At 47.1% G+C, this 7900-nt stretch overlaps 1 pseudogene; it reads left to right on the forward strand.

The window, feature by feature from the left end:
• Positions 1–617: 617 nt before the first annotated feature.
• LOC113566961 lies at positions 618–3245 on the forward strand (annotated as a pseudogene).
• The last annotated feature ends 4655 nt before the right edge of the window (positions 3246–7900 follow it).

The raw sequence follows: 7900 nt of genomic DNA on the forward strand, positions 1-7900 counted from the left end.
CACGCACTCTTTGTCGTGTCGTTTAATATTAGCGGCCTCTGCCGGAGGAGAGCCATACTGACTAAGTATCGGGTATAAATGTAGAGTTGCGGTGTCCGCAGCAACTCACAACGTTCCCCCTCGTTTTAAATTTGGTTGTTGCGGGGAGGCGGAATCTCTTCACGAACTCTCGCCATTTTGCTGCTACTTGTCATGAGAATTGGAAAAAACATTGAAACAAAGAAAGGATCTGCCACCACTAATGGTAATAATTGCACATTGGCTATCATTAAGCAATGATCAGAATTATAGAAAAAATTGTCTACATCCATGTTTAGCTAAACTTTAGTTTTCTCCGTTTTTTTCTTACTCACTCATATTAAAACCAAATTTAATCCATCAAAAGTCAATAATCGTTTGATTACCTGGGAAAAGATTATAGATAAATGATCTTGTGACTACATAGAATTTAGACGGATTGCTCCTTATCGGTGATGTTTGACTGAATTAAGCATTTTGGCTGATATACTCGACTCGAGAGCTGACACACTGATAATGTTATCTCCAGATTTCCCTCAAAACATTCCTATAAAATCACAGTCAAAAGGTGCAATGCCTTCAATCGAAAAAGTATTAGCATGGTGAACGTTTTAAGCAGTCTACTTGTCTGCGGACTGGTACTTGTCAGTGCCGCACAACTGAAAGACGGAGATGTCCTGCAAGATTACCAGCGTTTAAAAAGTCTCCGCCCGCTGGGAAGTTTGCCGAAAACTTCCGTATGAATTGCTCCCGGACTTGGATCTTTTCCACCCCCGAATACCCAGTCAGGAGGATCTGTTGTGTTTCGCGGACATGGCTCAGTTCATGCAGGCGCTCACTACTGGAAAATTATGGGCCCTTAAGAGTAAGTAAATAATGAAAATTATATTCAAGTCAATGAGAACTGAAGTTGACGAATTTTGTGAGCAGTGATCGATGCTTGGGGCTCCATTCCCTCAGGAGTGCTGTCCGGCAATGTCTACCATCTGGGTAACTTCGATGAGTCAAGATCAGCGAGGAGATCACCAGTAGTCACAGCATACATGGAAAGTACTGTTTTCTAATTGTACCCGCCGTATCCATTTCGATCAAGATCGCATCTTGCTTTCCGGCTTCCTGCTCTGCGGCACATATGGATACGTTTCTGGAGCAGTTAATGCAGAATTTGTTGAACTCAAGCAGCACAAATATAAAATTTAGCGAGGCCAGCTATCAGACAAGTGAATCGAAACCTTGGGATGGAATGACCATTTTCACAGTGTAAGTTAGACCTTATCATAATCAATTTCTGTGACTCATACTATGGATTGCAGTGTACTTCTTGGCTTGATGGGTACTATCGTGGGTCTATGCACGCTCTACGACTACTTTCTGTGCCAGGATCAGAGTGAGGACCGGAGAGAACGGAATGATTTACAGAATGATTTAACTCGTATTTTGCCTACCAGGTAGTATCTCTGTGACTGTGAAGATGTGCTCGGCACGGTCAAGTTCCCGTGCCATCTTCCGCATTGTCGACAGCAAATCGAATCCGAACGTGATCAGTTGTCTTGATGGAATCCGCTGCATGTCCCTATTCTGTGTTGTTTTGTTTCTCCAAATATAAATACCTTCAATATGATTTCGGTTTTAGTGGCCTCATGCTTGTATGTGCAAAAACCATTCAGCTCTGTTTTTTTGTTTGCTAGTGGGTCGCGGAATCCTTTTCCAGCTTTATTCTCCACGGATTTTTTTCGGTTGATTCCTTTTTCTTTATTGCTGGCCTACTAGTGGCTACGGTTGCTCTTCGCTCAATGGATAAGTAAGTGTTTGAGATATTTTGTATCCATCGAGAATTATTGCCAATTTTCTTACAGATCCAAAGGAAAACTGAATGTGCCGCTTATGTATCTTCATCGTATTATACGGATCGTGCCGATACTTGCAATAGCAATCCTAGTTTACATAAAGCTGACGCCCATTGTTTCTGGGGGACCTTATTTTAAAGGTGGATTCCATGGTACAGCCGCCTATGAAAAGGGCTGGTTCTGGACGCTGCTCTTCGTGCAGAATTATGCTACAAGCAATATTGTAAGTCATAGATCTACTCTTATTACCATTTGTACGATAATCGTTTTCAGTGCCTGGATCACACATGGTACTGGGCAGTGGATATGCAGCTTTATATAATCTCTCCGCTTCTGCTGATTGCACTGTATAAGTGGGGCAAAAAGGCAGCAGCTGGCATCGCGGTTCTTGTTCTCCTACTATCGTCCTGCCTCTTTGCCACGATGATAGTCAACAAATACTCATTGCTCTTCAAGTAGGTCCACGATGCTTCTGTTTGTCGTTGGAGTTCTTCAACCCCATTTAATTGCAGGAATGGAACCGAAGGAGATGCCGGAAGGAAACTGTATTCTGCCACACATACTCATTCGGCACCTTGGCTGATTCTTTTTGGATATTTTCTTCACCTGAATTGTAGGAAGAAGTTCCAAATAAGCCGGATTTTGGTATGGTCTGGATGGGTTCTTAGTCTGGCCATGATCTTCACCTCGATGTTTGCCCTGTACCCTGCGACCCAATGGAGTGCTCCACCCCTGTCCACCCTCAAGGAGTTTCTGTACTACACGCTTACCAGAGTGGGCTGGCCCTTAGCCCTGTGTTGGATCGTCTTTGCCTGCATGCAGGGCCATGGCGGTCTGGCCAACAGTTTCCTATCCTCGCCATTGTGGCAGCCTCTCTCGAGACTCTCCTATTCCGTGTACATCTGACACCTTTTCGTACAGGAAGTCAACAGTAGAAGCGTTCGTACTAATACTTATTTCTCGGACAAATTGTAGTAGGTTTTGTTTCTAGTAGTTGATGGTTGCTTATTTTTAACTAACCTCATTGATGATTTTCAGATGCAGAAATTTTGGTCTGACTTTGGGATCACTATTTTCATTTCGTATCTGCTTTACGTTGTCATTGAGGCTCCTTTTGGCGGACTCGATAATCTTCTACGATCCCGGGAGAAAAGTGTTTTGAAGCCCCAAGCTCCAAGCGAACAAAAGCAATCCTCAGTTGATGTCCAGCAGGGCCAGTTGAATGCCGGAAGTAATCTGGTTGAGTCCGACGTGCCTAAATAAGAAGCCACAGAGACTACTCCAGAATAGTTATAGATGTAAATATCAATATGGGTTTTTTTTCACTCTTATGTAGACATTTTGTAGATTACAAAACCACATAAAAAAGATGTGAGCTTCCGACTACCCACACACTAGACTGATAAGAGTAATTATCAATGATGTTCGGCTGTATCAAGTATTACGCTGTGCTAGTCTGAGTACCTCAGACTACTCAAGACTACCTTACTCAACACAATTGTTTTTATAATCGGCTGGTGGTTCTAGATAGAACAGATGGCAGATGGCGAAACGCCACCAATCGAATTAGCATTAGCATAGGAAGCGTTGTGGGTCCGAGACAGCCCGAGTGCGTTAGAGCTGCTCGGGGACGCTGTTAAGCCGAGTCCGAGAGATAGCGACATAAGGAGACGAAATAATTCCACTGCATGCGCATATGCGGTAGCAAATGATCTTTGCAGTGCAAACGACAACACCAAAATGCATTTCCTTTGGACCGCACCACTGGCAATAATTTAAAATATTTAAGCTGCTTGATCTGACATACTCCCCCCGTTGGAAGCCTGACTTTCAACAGCAACAGCATTTGGCAGTAGGCACAGCTTGTTGACGGCGCGCTTTGTGATTCCAGATGACGTCTTCAGCACAGCAACTCGGGAAACGCCATCTCGTCCAGGCAAAAGCTCGACCACTCTCGCCAGTGGTCACTTCATGGGAGGAAGATTCTCATCCTTGACAAGAACCAAATCGGCGACAGCTAAACTAGGCTTCACAGTGCGCCACTTTGAGCGCTGCTGCAGTGACGATATGTACTCCTCCTTCCACCGGGACCAAAAGAGCTGCTGCAGGTACGAAACGCGCTGCCAGCCGTCCAGGCGATCGAAGTTTAGCTGCGTGACGTCAGGCTCAGCGAACGAAGCAGGAGGGCCACCATTCAAGAAATGCGCTGGAGTTAGAACGTCTAGATCGGCAGGGCTCTCTGAAATTGAAACTAAAGGTCTTGAATTAATCACTGCCGTGATGTGGCACAACCGCGTCCGCAGCTCGTCAAATCCAAGAACCGAGTTGCCTATCGCACGGTAGAAGTGGTACTTGGCCGTCTTCACTGCAGCCTCCCATAGACCACCAAAATGAGGGGAGCGCGGAGGAATGAAATGCCAGTCTATAGCCTCGACCAAGCAAAAATCCAGCAGCGCCTTCTGATGGTCATCGCTGAGGACCAGGCGCTTTAATTCCATCAGCTCATTCTTAGCGCCGACAAAATTGGTTGCGTTGTCTGACCAAATTTGCCGCGGCTTTCGTCTAGTACATATGAAGTGCCTTAGTCCATGTAGAAAAGCAACTGTGGATAAGTCCTTTATAAGCTCCAGATGAACAGCCTTGGTAGCGGAACAAATGAAGATGCAGATGTAGCACTTGATTGGAGCCTTGTTGCGTGCCTCCGGTTTGTAGAAAAACGGCCCACAGAAGTCCACGCCTGTGATCTCAAAGGCATGAGAACCATCGAGCCGCTCCTTTGGAAGATCCGCCATAATATGCTCCAATACCCTGGGCTTCAGTCGAAAGCATCTTACGCACTTGTTTACTGCCTTGTTTACCGTCTTCCTCCCCCCAATAGGCCAATATTGGGAACGAATTAGTCCAAGCAAAGCTCGAGGACCAGCGTGCAGATTCCGCTCATGAAAATGGGAGATTATTGCAAGAGTCAGTGGATGGCTGCTGGGCAAGATGATTGGATGACGGCCATCAAATTCCAACGAAGAGCTTTTCAGTCGAACATCTACCCTGAGAAGTCCAAACTGATCCATGAATGGCGATAACGATGCGATTGAGCTCGATGAGGAGACTGCTCCCCTTGCCCGCAGAGACTTCATGTCCTCCCATAGATGAGTACGCTGGACTAGTCGTAGCAATACCTGGGTTCCATGTTCAATGTCTGCGACAGTGAGACCGGGGCGCCGAATTCGGTTGCAAAACTTGTGAATGTATCCGAAAACGCGTTGCAAAGAAGCAAATGAATTCGCATACTTGGAATTAGCAATAATGTCCATGTAGGGCGATTTGAGCAGAAGAGCCTTCCGACGAAGTTCAAGGGCTGGCTTATCAGGTAGCACAGTGGGTGGCCAGTCATCTGAGGAGCCGCAAAGAAATGGAGGACCATGAGCCCAAAGAGGTGACTCATTCAGCTCAGTCGGATGAGCCCCTCGAGACAGAATGTCGGCTGGGTTTAAAGCTGTGGGAACATAGCGCCATTCCATTTTTTCGGTCATTTCCTGAATCGTTGACACTCTATTTGCAACAAAAATATTAAATCTTGACGGCTCGTCCCGAATCCAAGAGAGCGCAACGGCAGAATCACACCAACAGTAACACCTTCCCTTGAATACATTCATTCCAGCTATCTCAGATATGAGCCTAGCCAGCAACTCCGCTCCACAAAGCTCCAACTTTGGTACTGTAAGTGTCTTCAAAGGAGCCACACGAGATTTGGCACACAGTAAGTGACTGCTGGAATGCTGACCCTAGGACATGACAAAAATGCATGCACCATAAGCCTCGTTGCTGGCATCGCAAAATCCGTGAATTTCCAGCGTAGAGTCTGGAAGGACTACAAGCCGAGGAAATTCAAGTCGACGAATCTGACCAAACCTGGTGCATATTTCCTGCCACTCGGTGTTCAGTGCGACTGGAAGGCTTTCATCCTAGGACAACTTCTCTTGGCACAAACGCTGGAGAAAGATTTTGGATTTAGTAATTACGGGACCAGCTAGTCCGAGAGGATCGTAGAATCGCGCTATGGATGACAAAACAGAGCGCTAGCAGGAATTCAAAGAAGATTGAAGGGCCGAGAGCGAAAATAATAGTAGATCAGAAACCGGATCCCACGCAAGTCCTAAAGTTTTAGTCACATGGCTGCCATCGTCGCAAAGAGTAACACGAGCAATAGATAACTTATGGATAACTTATGTGGTTGATGACACTGGTTGAGATGGCAATTAGTTTAGATCTTTGAATGCTATATTAGTTGGTGATTGCACTGATAGATTATTTATTGCACAATCACGTCGGGGTCACCAAATGTTAAGCTATTAGGCGTTTTTAATAACTGTTGCAATTTGAAGTTAATGAAAGTCGAGAGGCTGTTATAATTCACAATTTATTTGCATATGTAAACCTACTTATCGCGTATGTACATATGGCAATGATTGGGCGAACGATTGATGCGAGGATGTTAATCTAATAGCTGCGACGATTAGCTCAAAACTGCCCATGCAAGGGCTGAAGGGCCAATCTGCCGGGCCCTATGCAGCAAGCTTAGACGCGAGCGAGAGCGTATGATAGCCCGAGAGCGTTAGAGCTGCTCGGGGACGCTGTTAAGCCGAGTCCGAGAGATTGCGACATAAGGAGACGAAAGAATTCCGCTGCATGCGCATATGCGGTAGCAAATGATCTTTGCAGTGGGGGCATTGGAAACGACAAAACCAAAATGCATTTCCTTTGGGCCGCACCACTGGCAATAATTTAAAATATTTAAGCTGCTTGACCCGACATAAATAATTCGACGATATATTATAAAGTTTTGTTTTGTATATTTCCAAAATAAAACGAGGGGGAACGTTGTGAGTTGCTGCGGACACCGCAACTCTACAGCTATACCCGATACTAAGTCAGTATGGCTCTCCTCCGGCAGACGCCGCTACAAACAAGTAAGAAGGCACGGGTTGGGTCTTGTACTGGTATGCTAATATGCTTTATTGGTATCTTAAGTCTATCCTACGCTATTCCGACTCCGGTGCTGGTTCTCCTCCTGGTTCTCCTCTGTGGTTCGATGAGCGTGTCGCTCCCTGGGCTCCCCACGGCGTCGCCAAGCGTGGCACCGCCGGCTCTACTGACTGGGGCTAGCGATTCTTGGCACGTGGCCCAAATCCGCCTCTCAGTCAGGCGCCTGACGCGTTCGCTCTCACTCGACTCACTTGGCTTTTCGGCCCGAGGGTGCCTCACTCCTGGTGGGATGCGCTTCAAGCGTGGCACCGTTGGTTCAAGGGATTGGGGTCTTTCGCTCTTGGCTGCACGCTCGAGTCCGCCTCTCAATCCTCACACAACGCGTTCGCTTTCTAAAGTTCTTTTCCCTTCGCTTGGTCTCACTCTTGTGGCTCACTATTCACTTCACTCTTGCTAGCTCCGTTTGCTGACTCTCCCCGTTCCTGGTCGCGGCCCTCCTCTTATAGGCTCGCTTCTGCGTCGGCGCCGCCGATGCCGCCTGGCGCTAACGGCACTTTCCGCCATGCGGTGCCCGTATTTTTCCATCGGCGTTCCTTCATTCCCTTGTCGCTTTCCAACGGGACCTGGCTGGTGGCGTGATCTCATGACCATATTTGGTCATGCGCTGGGCCACTGCCGGCCCGATCCCGTCATCCCGCTGCTCTCTCTCCAGGGGTCCTCCCCTCTCATCTTGGTTCCCCGGGAGAGCTCTCCTCGGGAATTCGCCGCCTCCGGATATCCCCGGATAACGGCCGTTAGCGCTTAACCCTATACTGCCCCCTACTTGTGGGAATACCTTTCCTCACACTTCCCCCTTTCTTTTATTGGCGGAAAACCCCGGTTTTCCGCGTCCCAGGTTTGCTTTGTTCTCGACCCGGGTGCTTCTTTTGCTTCTTTTGCCCCGCCCGATATAGGGTATGGTCGCTATTCTGACCTACTCGATATGACACAGCGTTGCCCTTACGCTCCACTCGATAAAGCGTAAGGTCGTTTTTGTGATCTACTCGATATGT

Source organism: Drosophila persimilis, unplaced genomic scaffold, assembly GCF_003286085.1.
Source record: "Drosophila persimilis strain 14011-0111.01,24,50 unplaced genomic scaffold, DperRS2 tig00001410-arrow-arrow-pilon, whole genome shotgun sequence".
Taxonomy (NCBI): Eukaryota; Metazoa; Arthropoda; class Insecta; order Diptera; family Drosophilidae; genus Drosophila; species Drosophila persimilis.